At 44.5% G+C, this 18,874-nt stretch overlaps 1 protein-coding gene across 2 annotated transcripts in view; it reads right to left on the bottom strand.

Annotated features, from left to right (window-relative positions):
- The window catches only part of LOC137570295 (vomeronasal type-2 receptor 26-like), a 297,760-nt gene that overhangs the window by 40,038 nt on the left and 238,848 nt on the right, over window positions 1-18,874 (bottom strand). The window lies entirely within an intron of this gene.

The raw sequence follows: 18,874 nt of genomic DNA, 5'->3' as shown, positions 1-18,874 counted from the left end.
TTTTATAGTTGCCCCCAGTATAGGTAGCCTGGTATGGGTGGTGCCCCAGTATAGGTAGCCAGATATAGGTGGTGCCCCAGTATAGGTAGCCTGGTATAGGTGGTACCCCAGTATAGGTATCTAGGTATAGGTGGTTCCAGCTACAGTATAGGTAGCCAGGTATAGGTGGTGGCCCAGTATAGGTAGCCTGTAGTCAGATACAGGTGGTGCCCCAGTATAGTTAGCTAGGTATAGGTGGTTCCAGCCCCAGTATAAGTAGCCAGGTATAAGTGGTGGCCCAGTATATGTAGCTAGGTATCGGTGGTGGCCCAGTATAGGTAGCTAGGCATAGGTGGTTCCAGCCCCAGTATAGGTAGCCAGATATAAGTTGTGGCCCAGTATAGGTATCCAGGCATAGTTGGTGGCCTAGTATAGGTAGCTAGGTATAGGTGGTTCCAGCCCCAGTATAGGTAGCCAGGTATAGGTGGTGGCCCAGTATAGGTAGCCTGTAGCCAGACATAGGTGGCTCTCCAGTATAGAAAGACCGTTGTAGCAGGCTAACTCATCTACTCCCCACATTCAAGCGCTGATGTCACTCTTCTCTCAGTGCTGGAATGCAGTGTGCTGGTTAGTGAGCCACAGGCCTATAGCCAACACATGCGCCCCTTTCAGCGCATTGGGGAGACCAGGGCCCCAAGAAGCCCCTGGGCCCCTCACTGCAGTGTCAGTTTCCCCCCCCCCCCCCCGATGGCTGCCCTGGGTACTTGTCGCCACCCGTTAGAGAGATCAGTGAATGATAATGCAGTTTGCATTCATTGATCTAAGTCCCTGACTGTGTCAGTGATTGCCAGCCGGCATCAATGAGATGGCTGCGGTCATTGTAACTAAGGAAGTAACACATCTACACATTACTTACTGTTTACGTACTTATAGTAATCTAATAGGAATTAATGGAGGAGGACATCTTGTGGCCAAATAGTATAATGACTCCTACGTACATTTATGTTAATAAAAAGACCCACACTTACATTGGAAATGAACACCTTCCCGCCTACACTTTCCCATACCCAAATAAAAAAAGAAAAATGACAATTAAAAAAAAAAAAACATAAATACTTACCTTGGGGACTGAACTTTTTATTGTGTATGTCAAGAGGGTATATTACTGTTATTTTTAAAATTATGGGCTTTGTAGAGATCATCGGGGATGGGTGCTGGATGGGAGGTATGTTTCCCCGATATTTGGGTTGTAGTCCCTTTAAAACCCTGTGTGGTCCTAGGAAGGGAGTCCGGAATTTGAAGCAGCGAGCAATTGCTGCTTGTCTGTTTTTTTTCTCTTGTCAGAGCCGGACTCCTGGGATGGGAGGGAAGGAAGGGCGGGCCTTCCCATCCCACCTAGGCACACACCTGGTTTGTCAGTAGGGCTGAGAGCCTCATGAATAATATGCAAATGTTATGCTAATGATGTATATGATCAGCCTCACAGGCAGTCTGTGAGGGGAGTGTTGATGTGGTAGCATGCTGGCTACTGGATATCCTGTGAAGGAGGAATACTGGACTTACTGGAAGCCAAACCCCACGGTGGACTGCTGTGAGTGTGGCTTTGGCGCAAGCCAAAATGCTGCTGGAGGCGGTGCAGAAGCTGGCCCAGGGGAGAGAGACAGTAGGAGTCGCCCCTAGCAACCAAGCGATGGTGAGAGCTAGTCATTTTTTGCAAAAGCAGATGATGTGGAAGCCTTTCTGAAAACATTTGAAAGGACTGCAGAGCGGTAGGGATGGTTGAAAGACAATTGGGCTGGTCTCCTTGCACCATTCCTGACTGGAGAACCTCAGAAAGCCTACTACGACCTTCCCTCTGCAGATGCCCTCAATTATGATCGGCTAAAGGCGGAGATCCTGGCCCGGCTAGGTGTGACCACAGCGGTTTGGGCACAGAGGGTATACAGCTGGCAATACCTGACTGATCGTCCAGACAGATCGCAGATGTATGCAGGGCCGGATTTCTGGCAAGGCCACATAGGCCATGGCCTAGGGCACCAGAATTTTAAGGGGCGGCTCAGTGAGGGGCAGGAAAGCTGTTCTATGCAGTCATCCCTATCTACAAGAACAGCTTTAACCTTTGAACTCTTTGTCCTGCACTTGTGCCATCCCTGCAAGACCTGTAAGCTCTATCCTGCAGGTATACATCAGCCTAACTCTCATGGTGACGCAATGGGTCCATCATTAATGAGATGGCAAACATAACCTAGAATTTCAAAACATAACTTATAATCTATACACGTATTACTAAAATAGCTATTGTCTGTGACACCAATGATGGAAAGTAAGAAGAATTCTCATTGGGGCACACAGAGATAACAACCATACAGATGGTATAGTTGGCCTTGGGCGGTAAAAAGTACAAATCCGGCCCTGGATGTATGACCTCATCCAGCTGGCGACAAAGTGGCTGCAACCCGAGGTACTCACTGGACCTGAGATGGTGGAGCGATTCGTGCTGGACCGTTATCTGCGTGCCCTGCCAGTGGAACTACAGCGGTGGGTCAGTCAGGCCGACCCCAAAACAGCGGAGCAGCTGGTGGAGATGGTGGAGAGATACACCGCAGTGGAGGAGCTACTCTCTCCAAAGGTCCAGGTGGGCCCCACCTCATCTCATGTTGCGAGGTTCCCTTACTCTGGAAAGGGTGCTTCACGGAACCCTGGAACCAGCACCACCAGAGAGGGGGAGGTATCCCCATACCGGCCACCTGCTTGTGCTACACCTCGGAAGGGAGGTGCTATCCAGTGTTGGCAGTGTTCTGCCTGGGGCCACACCAGGGCCCATTGTCCATTGCAGGAGGAACCCATGCAATGTGATGTCCTACGAAGGGTTTCCTTTTTTGCCCAGGAGGTGTGCCTGGCTGAGTACCAGGAAAGCTTTGTGTGCTCTGTCAGTGTGAACCAGGTACCTGCTAAAGCCTTGCAAAATTGGGGGTTTGCCAAGGAGTTGTGGCCCTGTAGTGCAAGTACCTTATATACACTTCATGAACCAGTGATCTGGTGCGGCCAGTAGGAAATATACAATAGCAAAGCACATATTAAGTGGCCTCATGCTCCATTTTGTCTTGGTTCAAACAATAACAACTTTATTGCACACACTTTTATCAGGTCACAAAAAGGCTCCTTTAAGGAACCAATGCACAAATGTTAATTAAAAAACTTTTTTCTGCGCAGAAAGTTCTTACATTAAAACCACCAGAGCCTGCCCACATTACCCCTCAATAGATGCTAGGCTTGCGTGCATGGAGTCTGTCCGTGGACTTCTGTGCTCCATGCACTCAAGCCCAGACCACCTAGCTGTCATCCAACAGCTAAAGCCTTGCTGGACTCAGGCAGTATGGTAAACATGGTTCACACTGATTTAGTTGGAACAATTGACACTGTACTAAAACCGCTTAAAGTTGTGTGCATTCACGGAGACACAAGGACCTGTCCGGTGGTGCCGGCGTTGATCACAACGGACTATGGGACAATTACGCACGCCGTCGGAGTGGTAAGAAACTTGATGTGTCAAGTAATATTGGGACGAGACTTTCCACTGTTTTGGGAACTATGGGAGAATGTAAAAGGGAAAGTGTTTAAGGTTGCTGAAAGTAATCTAGCCCCTACTCCCTCCCCAATAGAAACTGATATCAAATGTCTAGATGAAGTTGTTCCAGAAAATGTATTGTTGCAAGCTGATGAAAAGGTGACTGACCATCCATGTCGGGACCCTGAGCAGGTTTCTGGAGGGGGGGGGATGATTCCCCATTACAGGTTATGTTGGGCGAGGATGATGAGGAATCTTCCCCCCAATCTATGCTCCCCGACCTGGATGTGTCAAAAGGTTCTTTCATTACTGCGCAGATGTGGGATATAATGCTATCCCACGCTAGAGAACAGGTAACTGTGGTGAATGGAGTGGCCCAGGAACCTGGGGCTGAGGAGAGATTCCCCCATTTTGCAGTCAATGGTGATCTTTTGTATCGAGTTACAAAAGTACGAGATGAAGTCGTAGACAAGTTGTTGGTACCTCAACCTTTCCGGAGAATGGTGCTAGATTTAGCGCACAATGAAGCCTTGGGAGGTCACCTGGGGGCCGAGAAAACGGAGGCGCAGATAGCTGACAGGTTTTATTGTCCTGGTTTAAAGGCCAAAGTATAATTTTTACGCTTCCTGCCCAACCTGTCAGTTATCCGCCCCAATGTTCCATTCTCAAAGTCCTCTGGTGCTCTCACCAATTATAGAAGTGCCGTTTGAGCGTATTCCCATGGATATAGTGGGGCCCCTGGTAAAGTCTGCCAGGGGACATCAAAATATCCTGGTAATACTTGATTACACCACTCGTTATCCTGAAGCCGTTCCTTTGAGAAAACCAACGTCCAAAGCGATCGGCCGCAAATTGTTTAACATGTTCACTCGGAGGGGTTTTCCCAGGGAAATGCTCACGGATCAGGGGACTCCGTTTATGTCAAAGGTTATGGCTGATGTATGCAAACTTTTCCAAATTAAGCAGATGAGAACCTCTGTATATCATCCCCAGACAGATGGGTTGGTTGAGCGGTTCAACAAGACACTGAAAATTATGCTGAAAAAAGTGGTACAAAAGGATGGAAAAGATTAGGACTGTTTATTACCTGTTGTAATGTTCGTGGTTCGGGAGGTACCTCAGGCCTCCACAGGGTTTTCCCCATTCAAATTGGTGTCTGGGCGCAGGCTTAGGGGATTGCTTGACTTGGTCAAAGAAACCTGGGAATGTGAGTCCAGTCCCCATAAAGCGTGGTGGAACATGTTTCCCAGTTACAGAAACGCATTGCCAAGGTGATGCCCCTGGTCAAGGAACACCTACTGGCCGCCCAAGAAGCACAGAGTCGGGTGTACAACCGCTCAGCAAGGGTCAGACAGTTTCAGATAGGTGACAGAGTGGCATTGTTAATACCTACAGTAGAGAGTACATTTTTGGCCAGGTGGCAAGGGCCATTTGAGGTTGTCGAGAAACTATGGGAAGTGAACTACAAGGTTCATCAGCCTGGGAAACGGAAACCCTATCAACTATATCATGTGAATCTGTTGAAACCCTGGAAAGGGAGAGATATCCGGTTATGGTGGGTGTGAGTGTGGTTCCCAAGGTCAGTGTGGAGAGTGTGAAAATAGCGCCCACTCTTTCCAAGTCACAGGTCCAACAAGTACAGGAGTTTCTCCAAAGAAACAAGGGGATTTTTTCTGATCTGCCTGGTCTCACAAATATGATTGAACATAATGTAATTACTGAACCCAGAGCGAAAGTGTTCATCAAACCCTATCGCATTCCGGAGGCCCGCAGGAAGGCCGTATCAGAAGAGGTAAAATGGATGTTGGAGTTGGATGTCATTGAAGAATCACAAAGTGAATGGTCAAGTCCGATTGTGTTGGTACCAAAGCCCAATGGAACTTTGCAATTCTGCAATGACTTCCGGAAATTGAACGAAATTTCCAAATTTGACGGCTACCCGATGCCCCGGGTGGACGAGTTGATTGAAAGATTAGGCCCCGCCCGATACATCACCACTTTAGATCTGACCAAGGGGCATTGGCAAATACCCTTGGCCAAGGAAGCCCGGGAAAAGACAGCATTTTCCACGCCCGAGGGGCACTTTCAACACAAGCGGATGCCGTTTGGTTTGCAAACTGCCCCTGCCACTTTTCAAAGGGTTATGGACAAGTTACTTTGTCCACACCAGAGCTTTGCGTCAGTCTATTTAGACGACATAGTAATTTTTAGCTCAGACTGGGAATCATATCTCCCAAAGGTGCAAGAAGTCATGGATTCGTTGAAAAAAGGGAGTTTCACGGTGAACCCTGAGAAATGTGCCCTGGGTATGGAGGAGGCGAAGTACTTAGGGTACATTGTCGGAAGAGGGTTGGTAAAACCCCAAATAAATAAAGTGGAAGCAATCCAGGAGTGGCCCCGCCCCCTTAGCAAGAAACAGGTCCGTGCTTTCTTGGGTATAGTGAGGTACTACAGACGCTTTATCCCAAATTTCTCTTCCCTGGCAGCCCCTTTAACTGACTTAATGAAAGGCCATAAGTCAGTAATGATACATTGGACAGACGAGACAGAGAAAGCGTTTGTGGAGTTGAAGGCGGCGTTTTGTCGACATCCTCTCCTGGTAGCCCCAGATTTTCCACGAGAGTTCGTAGTCCAGACAGATGCCTCAGATGTGGGGTTGGGGGCGGTTCTGTCACAGACAATTGACGGAGAGGAACGCCCCATAGTTTTTCTCAGTCGGAAGTTGACTGCCGCTGAGTTAAACTATGCGGTGGTTGAGAGGGAGTGTTCGGCCATAAAACGGGCTCTGGATTCCCTGCGTTATTATTTGTTAGGCAGGAAATTCAGGCTCATTTCGGACCATGCACCTCTGACCTGGATGAAACGCAACAGAGGTATGAATGCCAGAGTGTCCCGGTGGTTTCTTTCTCTCCAGGAATTTAACTTTGTAGTGGAGCACAGGCCTGGCAAAGTGCACCAAAATGCAGATGCCCTTTCCAGAGTCCACTGTTTGGTGGGTCAAAGTGCCTCCACCTCCTCGGGGTTGAGGCAGAGGGGGGGGGATATGTAGAGGTCATCGGGGATGGGTGCTGGATTGGTAGGTATGTTTCCCCGATATTTGGGTTGTGATCCCTTTAAAACCCTGTGTGGTCCTAGGAAGGGAGTCCGGAATTTGAAGCAGCGAGCAATTGCTGCTTGTCTGTTTTGTTTTTTTTTCCTCTTGTCAGGGCCGGACTCCTGGGATGGGAGGGAAGGAAGGGCGGGCCTTCCCATCCCACCTAGGCACACACCTGGTTTGTCAGTAGGGCTGAGAGCCTCACGAATAATATGCAAATGTTATGCTAATGATGTATATGATCAGCCTCACAGGCAGTCTGTGAGGGGAGTGTTGATGTGGTAGCATGCTGGCTACTGGATATCCTGTGAAGGAGGAATACTGGACTTACTGGAAGCCAAACCACACGGTGGACTGCTGTGAGTGTGGCTTTGGCCTATGGGAGATTATCCTTACTTTGAACAAACCGACTTTTCATTACCAAAGGTGATGTAAGCTACTGTTTGTTTTCTTCATTTCTGCTGAAGTAAAGCTGTTTATGTTCTGCTGCCAAATAAACGACCTTTGTTCTATACTTCTGTGTACTGTGTGCTGGCAGCGACCCCTCTAAACATTACAGCTTGTAATTAGTAATGGACGCAAAGCTGACAAAAAGCACCTTTATTTCCAAATAAAATATTGGTGCCATACATTGTACTAGCGAAATATTTTAAACGATGCAATAACCGGGACTAATGGACAAATAAAATATTTTATCCACAGTAGCACGCTTTATTTTAAAACTATAAGGCCGGATCCACACTATAAGCGCTTTTGTGAGCGCTTGCGTTTCATTAGCGCTTGCTGAGTGCTTGTTAAAAAATCGCTTCCATTCACTTTCATTAAAATCACGGTAAAAATTGTGCAAAAATCGTCATGGTCACGTAGATTTTTTTTTCTTTTTGCGTACGTGATTGCCTCGATTTTTATTTTTGGGGTAGTGCATGGTAGCAATTTTTTAACAAGTGCTCAGCAAGTGCTATTCAAATGCAAGCGCTCACAAAAGCGATTATAGGGATTGATTCACTAAAGCGTGATAACTGCTATCACAGCAGTTATCATGTGATCTGCCGCGCGCAAACCTTTGAGCGTGTCAAAGGTTACTCCATGTGATAAGCAAAGCGATCACGTGTGAATTTCACGTGAAACGCGCATGTGATCGCACGCATACCTCTGCTTATCACGCGGCGTAACCTTTTATGGTAGATCACGTGATAACTGCTGTGATAGCAGTTATAACACTTTAGTGAAACAAGCCCGTAGTGTGGAGCCAGCCTAATGGTTGAAAACAGAGAAAAATATGATTTTTGTTTTCTTATTATTGCCATTAAAATGCATTTAGAATAAAATAATTCTTAGCAAAATGTACCACCCAAAGAAAGCCTAAATGGTGGCGGAAAAAAAACAAGATATAGATTGTTTTGGTGTGATAAGTAGTGATAAAGTTATTGGCAAATGAAAGGGAGGAGCACTGACAGGTGAAAATTGCTCTGGTCCATAAGGGGAAACACACCTCAGTGCAGTGGCGTAGCTAAGGAGCTGTGGGTCCCGATGCAAGTTTTACAATGGGGCCCCCCATGCACTCTATACATAGCAATTGAAACGGCGCACTAAAAGCTGCCAATGGCAACTACAGTGTCAGAGGTGCAAGAAGGGGATGGGGAACAGTTTGTTAATGATTACCACTATTCAAAGTATATATATATAAATGATTATTATGAGCACAGGACTAATATAGAGCTAATACTGTAGTTGAGGGAGGGCCATTCAGGGCCCCTCTGGCCCAAGGGCCCCGATGCGGTCGCTACCGCTGCACCCCCTATTGCTACGCCCCTGCCTCAGTGATTGATTTATATCCTCCTTCACATCGCTAAAGTGTACTGAAAAGTTTTATACTCGACTTTGCAACAGAAGCCATTTTACATTTCAAATACCGATCTACAGATTAAATTCTACAGCAACCCAATCATTGTGTTTCATCACTGGTGATGGCGTTCACATCTCCGGATACATTCAGGAACAAGGATGCTCGGATGGAGGCCCTGATCACGACTTTCTGTGATTCCACAACCATTTCTCAGTTATCCGCCACGGGTATTCATCGCTGTGGATCAATTTTCATTCACTAAAATCCGCTAGGTCGTAATTAGCGGAAGTAGGCAGAAGTGACTTCCCTGGGCCAATCAGAGGCCCCCAGCCAGGCCATAGCAACTAATCACCGGAGGGGAGGCTCTGCCCTCCCCTCCGGCATATAAATCAGCAGAAATGATGGAAAAGCTCCGTCCTTGCTAGACTCTGGTACTGAGAGGATCATCTCCAGGCCATTGTTCCTTCAGCAAGTGCGTTTTCTGTGTCAAAACCCAGCATTTTTACTGCTAACAGTGCTCTTATATTGTACTTGTCAGTTGTATTTAGTTAGGTAGCCAGTGAATCATTGCTGTAGTCAGTGTAGTAAGAGTGTACTGGTGATTAGTGTCTGTAGTGCAGGCAGGCAGGTTCAGAGTGCTCACTTGTATTCAGCTAGCCAGTCATACACTTCAGCTACTGCTTACAGACAGTCACACTGCCATTGCCAGTGCTGCTCATTCATTAAGTTTTGTGAGTGACATTGTGTACTGTGTTCACTGCTCACTGGTATTATTCATCTCATTACCCAGTGATACCCTTCAGTTACATTGTACTGTGCTCACTGCTCACTGGTATTAATCATCTCATTTGGCAGTGATACCCTTCAGTTAGGTTGTACTGTGCTCACTGCTCACTGGTATTAGTATCTCATTACCCAGTGATACCCTTCAGTTACCTTGTACTGTGCTCACTGCTCACTGGTATTATTCATCTCATTACCCAGTGATACCCGTCACTTATGTTGTACTGCTCAATGCTCGCTGGTATTAATCATCTCATTTGACAGTGATACCCTTCACTTAGGTTGTACTGTGCTCACTGCTCACTGGTATTATTATCTCATTACCCAGTGATACCCTTCAGTTACATTGTACTCTGCTCACTGGTCACTGGTATTAATCATCTCATTACCCAGTGATACTCTTCACTTACGTTGTACTGTGCTCACTGCTCACTGGTATTAATCATCTCATTACCCAGTGATACCCTTCAGTTACATTGTACTGTGCTCACTGCTCACTGGTATTATTCATCTCATTACCCAGTGATACCCTTCAGTTACATTGTACTGTGTTCACTGCTCACTGGTATTATTCATCTCATTACCCAGTGATACCCTTCAGTTACCTTGTACTGTGCTCACTGTTAACTGGTATTATTCATCTCATTACCCAGTGATACCCTTCAGTTACATTGTACTGTGCTCACTGCTCACTGGTATTATTCATCTCATTACCCAGTGATACCCTTCAGTTAGGTTCTACTGTGCTCACTGCTCACTGGTATTATTCATCTCATTACCCAGTGATACCCTTCAGTTAGGTTCTACTGTGCTCACTGCTCACTGGTATTATTCATCTCATTACCCAGTGATACCCTTCAGTTACATTGTACTGTGCTCACTGCTCACTGGTATTATTATCTCATTACCCAGTGATACCCTTCACTTAGGTTGTACTCTGCTCACTGCTCTCTGGTATTATTCATCTCATTACCCAGTGATACCCTTCAGTTACGTTGTACTGTGCTCACTGCTCACTGGTATTATTCATCTCATTACCCAGTGATACCCTTCACTTACGTTGTATTGTGCTCACTGCTCACTGGTATTATTCATCTCATTACCCAGTGATACCCTTCATTTACATTGTACTACTGTGCTTACTGCTCACTGGTATTATTCATCTCATTACCCAGTGATACCCTTCAGTTACATTGTACTGTGCTCACTGCTCACTGGTATTATTCATCTCATTACCCAGTGATACCCTTCAGTTACATTGTACTGTGCTCACTGCTCACTGGTATTATTCATCTCATTACCCAGTGATACCCTTCAGTTACATTGTACTGTGCTCACTGCTCACTGGTATTATTCATCTCATTACCCAGTGATACCCTTCACTTAGGTTGTACTGTGCTCACTGCTCACTGGTATTATTCATCTCATTACCCAGTGATACCCTTCAGTTACCTTGTACTGTGCTCACTGCTCACTGGTATTATTCATCTCATTACCCAGTGATACCCTTCAGTTACATTGTACTGTGCTCACTGCTCACTGGTATTATTATCTCATTACCCAGTGATACCCTTCACTTAGGTTGTACTCTGCTCACTGCTCACTGGTATTATTCATCTCATTACCCAGTGATACCCTTCAGTTACGTTGTACTGTGCTCACTGCTCACTGGTATTATTATCTCATTACCCAGTGATACCCTTCACTTAGGTTGTACTCTGCTCACTGCTCACTGGTATTATTCATCTCATTACCCAGTGATACCCTTCAGTTAATTTGTACTCTGCTCACTGGTCACTGGTATTATTCATCTCATTACCCAGTGATACCCTTCACTTAGGTTGTACTGTGCTCACTGCTCACTGGTATTATTATCTCATTACCCAGTGATACCCTTCAGTTACATTGTACTGTGCTCACTGCTCACTGGTATTATTATCTCATTACCCAGTGATACCCTTCAGTTACATTGTACTGTGCTCACTGCTCACTGGTATTATTCATCTCATTAGCCAGTGATACCCTTCACTTAGGTTGTACTGTGCTCACTGCTCACTGGTATTAATCATCTCATTACCCAGTGATACCCTTCACTTAGGTTGTACTGCTCACTGCTCACTGGTATTAATCATCTCATTACCCAGTGATACCCTTCAGTTACATTGTACTGTGCTCACTGCTCACTGGTATTATTCATCTCATTACCCAGTGATATCCTTCAGTTACATTGTACTACTGTGCTCACTGCTCACTGGTATTATTCATCTCATTACCCAGTGATACCCTTCACTTAGGTTGTACTGTGCTCACTGCTCACTGGTATTAATCATCTCATTACCCAGTGATACCCTTCACTTAGGTTGTACTACTGTGTTCGCTGCTCACTGGTATTATTCATCTCATTACCCAGTGATACCCTTCACTTAGGTTGTACTACTGTGCTCACTGCTTACTGGTATTAATCATCTCATTACCCAGTGATATCCTTCAGTTACATTGTACTGTGCTCACTGCTCACTGGTATTATTCATCTCATTACCCAGTGATACCCTTCAGTTACGTTGTACTGTGTTTACTGCTCACTGGTATTATTCATCTCATTACCCAGTGATACCCTTCAGTTACGTTGTACTGCTCACTGCTCACTGGTATTATTCATCTCATTACCCAGTGATACCCTTCAGTTACGTTGTACTGCTCACTGCTCACTGGTATTATTCATCTCATTACCCAGTGATACCCTTCAGTTACGTTGTACTGTGCTCACTGCTCACTGGTATTATTCATCTCATTACCCAGTGATACCCTTCAGTTACGTTGTACTGTGCTCACTGCTCACTGGTATTAATCATCTCATTACTCAGTGATACCCTTCAGTTACGTTGTACTACTGTGCTCACTGCTCACTGGTATTATTCATCTCATTACCCAGTGATACCCTTCAGTTGGGTTGTACTGTGCTCACTGCTCACTGGTATTATTCATCTCATTACCCAGTGATACCCTTCACTTAGGTTGTACTACTGTGTTCGCTGCTCACTGGTATTATTCATCTCATTACCCAGTGATACCCTTCACTTAGGTTGTACTACTGTGCTCACTGCTTACTGGTATTAATCATCTCATTACCCAGTGATATCCTTCAGTTACATTGTACTGTGCTCACTGCTCACTGGTATTATTCATCTCATTACCCAGTGATACCCTTCACTTAGGTTGTACTACTGTGCTCACTGCTCACTGGTATTAATCATCTCATTACCCAGTGATATCCTTCAGTTACATTGTACTGTGCTCACTGCTCACTGGTATTATTCATCTAATTACCCAGTGATACCCTTCACTTAGGTTGTACTGTGCTCACTGCTCACTGGTATTAATCATCTCATTACCCAGTGATACCCTTCACTTACGTTGTACTGTGCTCACTGCTCACTGGTATTATTCATCTCATTACCCAGTGATACCCTTCACTTACATTGTACTGTGCTCACTGCTCACTGGTATTATTCATCTTATTACCCAGTGATACCCTTCAGTTACCTTGTACTCTGCTCACTTCTCACTGGTATTATTCATCTCATTACCTAGTGATACCCTTCACTTAGGTTGTACTGTGCTCACTGCTCACTGGTATTATTCATCTCATTACCCAGTGATACCCTTCAGTTACATTGTACTGTGCTCACTGCTCACTGGTATTATTTATCTCATTACCCAGTGATACCCTTCAGTTACCTTGTACTCTGCTCACTTCTCACTGGTATTATTCATCTCATTACCCAGTGATACCCTTCACTTAGGTTGTACTCTGCTCACTGGTATTATTCATCTCATTTCCCAGTGATACCCTTCACTTACGTTGTACTGTGCTCACTGCTCACTGGTATTAATCATCTCATTACCCAGTGATACCCTTCACTTACGTTGTACTGTGCTCACTGCTCACTGGTATTATTCATCTCATTACCCAGTGATACCCTTCACTTAGGTTGTACTGCTCACTGCTCACTGGTATTAATCATCTCATTACCCAGTGATACCCTTCAGTTACGTTGTACTGTGCTCACTGCTCACTGGTATTAATAATCTCATTACCCAGTGATACCCTTCACTTAGGTTGTACTCTGCTCACTGCTCACTGGTATTGTTCATCTCATTACCCAGTGATACCCTTCACTTAGGTTGTACTGTGTTTACTGCTCACTGGTATTATTCATCTCATTACCCAGTGATACCCTTCAGTTACGTTGTACTGCTCACTGCTCACTGGTATTATTCATCTCATTACCCAGTGATACCCTTCAGTTACGTTGTACTGCTCACTGCTCACTGGTATTATTCATCTCATTACCCAGTGATACCCTTCAGTTACGTTGTACTGTGCTCACTGCTCACTGGTATTATTCATCTCATTTGGAAGTGATACCCTTCAGTTAGGTTGTACTGTGCTCACTGCTCACTGGTATTATTCATCTCATTACCCAGTGATACCCTTCAGTTGGGTTGTACTGTGCTCACTGCTCACTGGTATTATTCATCTCATTACCCAGTGATACCCTTCACTTAGGCTGTACTACTGTGTTCACTGCTCACTGGTATTATTCATCTCATTACCCAGTGATACCATTCAGTTACGTTGTACTGTGCTCACTGCTCACTGGTATTATTCATCTCATTACCCAGTGATACCCTTCAGTTACGTTGTACTGTGCTCACTGCTCACTGGTATTATTCATCACATTACCCAGTGATACCCTTCAGCTAGGTTGTACTGTGCTCACTGCTCACTGGTATTAATCATCTCATTACCCAGTGATATCCTTCAGTTACATTGTACTGTGCTCACTGCTCACTGGTATTATTCATCTCATTACCCAGTGATACCCTTCAGTTAGGTTGTACTGCTCACTGCTCACTGGTATTATTCATCTCATTACCCAGTGATACCCTTCACTTAGGTTGTACTGCTTACTGGTATTAATCATCTCATTACCCAGTGATACCCTTCAGTTACGTTATACTAGTGTGCTCACTGCTCACTGGTATTATTCATCTCATTACCCAGTGATACCCTTCAGTTAGTTTGTACTGTGCTCACTGCTCACTGGTATTAATTATCTCATTACCCAGTGATACCCTTCACTTAGGTTCTACTGTGCTCACTGCTCACTGGTATTAATCATCTCATTACCCAGTGATACCCTTCAGTTATGTTGTACTGTGCTCACTGCTCACTGGTATTATTCATCTCATTACCCAGTGATACCCTTCAGTTAGGTTGTACTGTGCTCACTGCTCACTGGTATTATTCATCTCATTACCCAGTGATACCCTTCAGTTACATTGTACTACTGTGCTCACTGCTCACTGGTATTATTCATCTCATTACCCAGTGATACCCTTCAGTTACATTGTACTGTGCTCACTGCTCACTGGTATTATTCATCTCATTACCCAGTGATACCCTTCACTTAGGTTGTACTGTGCTCACTGCTCACTGGTATTATTATCTCATTACCCAGTGATACCCTTCAGTTACATTATACTGTGCTCACTGCTCACTGGTATTATTCATCTCATTAGCCAGTGATACCCTTCACTTAGGTTGTACTGTGCTCACTGCTCACTGGTATTAATCATCTCATTACCCAGTGATACCCTTCACTTAGGTTGTACTGCTCACTGCTCACTGGTATTAATCATCTCATTACCCAGTGATACCCTTCAGTTACATTGTACTGTGCTCACTGCTCACTGGTATTATTCATCTCATTACCCAGTGATATCCTTCAGTTACATTGTACTACTGTGCTCACTGCTCACTGATATTATTCATCTCATTACCCAGTGATACCCTTCACTTAGGTTGTACTGTGCTCACTGCTCACTGGTATTAATCATCTCATTACCCAGTGATACCCTTCACTTAGGTTGTACTACTGTGTTCGCTGCTCACTGGTATTATTCATCTCATTACCCAGTGATACCCTTCACTTAGGTTGTACTACTGTGCTCACTGCTTACTGGTATTAATCATCTCATTACCCAGTGATATCCTTCAGTTACATTGTACTGTGCTCACTGCTCACTGGTATTATTCATCTCATTACCCAGTGATACCCTTCACTTAGGTTGTACTACTGTGCTCACTGCTCACTGGTATTAATCATCTCATTACCCAGTGATATCCTTCAGTTACATTGTACTGTGCTCACTGCTCACTGGTATTATTCATCTAATTACCCAGTGATACCCTTCACTTAGGTTGTACTGTGCTCACTGCTCACTGGTATTAATCATCTCATTACCCAGTGATACCCTTCACTTACGTTGTACTGTGCTCACTGCTCACTGGTAATATTCATCTCATTACCCAGTGATACCCTTCACTTACATTGTACTGTGCTCACTTCTCACTGGTATTATTCATCTCATTACCTAGTGATACCCTTCACTTAGGTTGTACTGTGCTCACTGCTCACTGGTATTATTCATCTCATTACCCAGTGATACCCTTCAGTTACATTGTACTGTGCTCACTGCTCACTGGTATTATTTATCTCATTACCCAGTGATACCCTTCAGTTACCTTGTACTCTGCTCACTTCTCACTGGTATTATTCATCTCATTACCCAGTGATACCCTTCACTTACGTTGTACTGTGCTCACTGCTCACTGGTATTAATCATCTCATTACCCAGTGATACCCTTCACTTACGTTGTACTGTGCTCACTGCTCACTGGTATTATTCATCTCATTACCCAGTGATACCCTTCACTTAGGTTGTACTGCTCACTGCTCACTGGTATTAATCATCTCATTACCCAGTGATACCCTTCAGTTACGTTGTACTGTGCTCACTGCTCACTGGTATTAATAATCTCATTACCCAGTGATACCCTTCACTTAGGTTGTACTCTGCTCACTGCTCACTGGTATTGTTCATCTCATTACCCAGTGATACACTTCACTTAGGTTGTACTGTGTTCACTGCTCACTGGTATTATTCATCTCATTACCCAGTGATACCCTTCAGTTACGTTGTACTGCTCACTGCTCACTGGTATTATTCATCTCATTACCCAGTGATACCCTTCAGTTACATTGTACTGTGCTCACTGCTCACTGGTATTATTCATCTCATTACCCAGTGATACCCTTCACTTAGGTTGTACTGTGCTCACTGCTCACTGGTATTATTATCTCATTACCCAGTGATACCCTTCAGTTACATTGTACTGTGCTCACTGCTCACTGGTATTATTATCTCATTACCCAGTGATACCCTTCAGTTACATTATACTGTGCTCACTGCTCACTGGTATTATTCATCTCATTAGCCAGTGATACCCTTCACTTAGGTTGTACTGTGCTCACTGCTCACTGGTATTAATCATCTCATTACCCAGTGATACCCTTCACTTAGGTTGTACTGCTCACTGCTCACTGGTATTAATCATCTCATTACCCAGTGATACCCTTCAGTTACATTGTACTGTGCTCACTGCTCACTGGTATTATTCATCTCATTACCCAGTGATATCCTTCAGTTACATTGTACTACTGTGCTCACTGCTCACTGATATTATTCATCTCATTACCCAGTGATACCCTTCACTTAGGTTGTACTGTGCTCACTGCTCACTGGTATTAATCATCTCATTACCCAGTGATACCCTTCACTTAGGTTGTACTACTGTGTTCGCTGCTCACTGGTATTATTCATCTCATTACCCAGTGATACCCTTCACTTAGGTTGTACTACTGTGCTCACTGCTTACTGGTATTAATCATCTCATTACCCAGTGATATCCTTCAGTTACATTGTACTGTGCTCACTGCTCACTGGTATTATTCATCTCATTACCCAGTGATACCCTTCACTTAGGTTGTACTACTGTGCTCACTGCTCACTGGTATTAATCATCTCATTACCCAGTGATATCCTTCAGTTACATTGTACTGTGCTCACTGCTCACTGGTATTATTCATCTAATTACCCAGTGATACCCTTCACTTAGGTTGTACTGTGCTCACTGCTCACTGGTATTAATCATCTCATTACCCAGTGATACCCTTCACTTACGTTGTACTGTGCTCACTGCTCACTGGTAATATTCATCTCATTACCCAGTGATACCCTTCACTTACATTGTACTGTGCTCACTTCTCACTGGTATTATTCATCTCATTACCTAGTGATACCCTTCACTTAGGTTGTACTGTGCTCACTGCTCACTGGTATTATTCATCTCATTACCCAGTGATACCCTTCAGTTACATTGTACTGTGCTCACTGCTCACTGGTATTATTTATCTCATTACCCAGTGATACCCTTCAGTTACCTTGTACTCTGCTCACTTCTCACTGGTATTATTCATCTCATTACCCAGTGATACCCTTCACTTACGTTGTACTGTGCTCACTGCTCACTGGTATTAATCATCTCATTACCCAGTGATACCCTTCACTTACGTTGTACTGTGCTCACTGCTCACTGGTATTATTCATCTCATTACCCAGTGATACCCTTCACTTAGGTTGTACTGCTCACTGCTCACTGGTATTAATCATCTCATTACCCAGTGATACCCTTCAGTTATGTTGTACTGTGCTCACTGCTCACTGGTATTAATAATCTCATTACCCAGTGATACCCTTCACTTAGGTTGTACTCTGCTCACTGCTCACTGGTATTGTTCATCTCATTACCCAGTGATACACTTCACTTAGGTTGTACTGTGTTCACTGCTCACTGGTATTATTCATCTCATTACCCAGTGATACCCTTCAGTTACGTTGTACTGCTCACTGCTCACTGGTATTATTCATCTCATTACCCAGTGATACCCTTCAGTTACGTTGTACTGCTCACTGCTCACTGGTATTATTCATCTCATTACCCAGTGATACCCTTCAGTTACGTTGTACTGTGCTCACTGCTCACTGGTATTATTCATCTCATTTGGCAGTGATACCCTTCAGTTAGGTTGTACTGTGCTCACTGCTCACTGGTATTATTCATCTCATTACCCAGTGATACCCTTCAGTTGGGTTGTACTGTGCTCACTGCTCACTGGTATTATTCATCTCATTACCCAGTGATACCCTTCACTTAGGTTGTACTACTGTGTTCACTGCTCACTGGTATTATTCATCTCATTACCCAGTGATACCATTCAGTTACGTTGTACTGTGCTCACTGCTCACTGGTATTATTCATCTCATTACCCAGTGATACCCTTCAGTTACGTTGTACTGTGCTCACTGCTCACTGGTATTATTCATCACATTACCCAGTGATACCCTTCAGTTAGGTTGTACTGTGCTCACTGCTCACTGGTATTAATCATCTCATTACCCAGTGATATCCTTCAGTTACATTGTACTGTGCTCACTGCTCACTGGTATTATTCATCTCATTACCCAGTGATACCCTTCAGTTAGGTTGTACTGCTCACTGCTCACTGGTATTATTCATCTCATTACCCAGTGATACCCTTCACTTAGGTTGTACTGCTCACTGGTATTAATCATCTCATTACCCAGTGATACCCTTCAGTTACGTTATACTACTGTGCTCACTGCTCACTGGTAT

Source organism: Hyperolius riggenbachi, chromosome 4 (assembly GCF_040937935.1).
Source record: "Hyperolius riggenbachi isolate aHypRig1 chromosome 4, aHypRig1.pri, whole genome shotgun sequence".
NCBI classification, from domain to species: domain Eukaryota; kingdom Metazoa; phylum Chordata; class Amphibia; order Anura; family Hyperoliidae; genus Hyperolius; species Hyperolius riggenbachi.
Note: the sequence above shows the minus strand (reverse complement) of the source record. Positions and strands in the feature narration are given on the sequence as shown.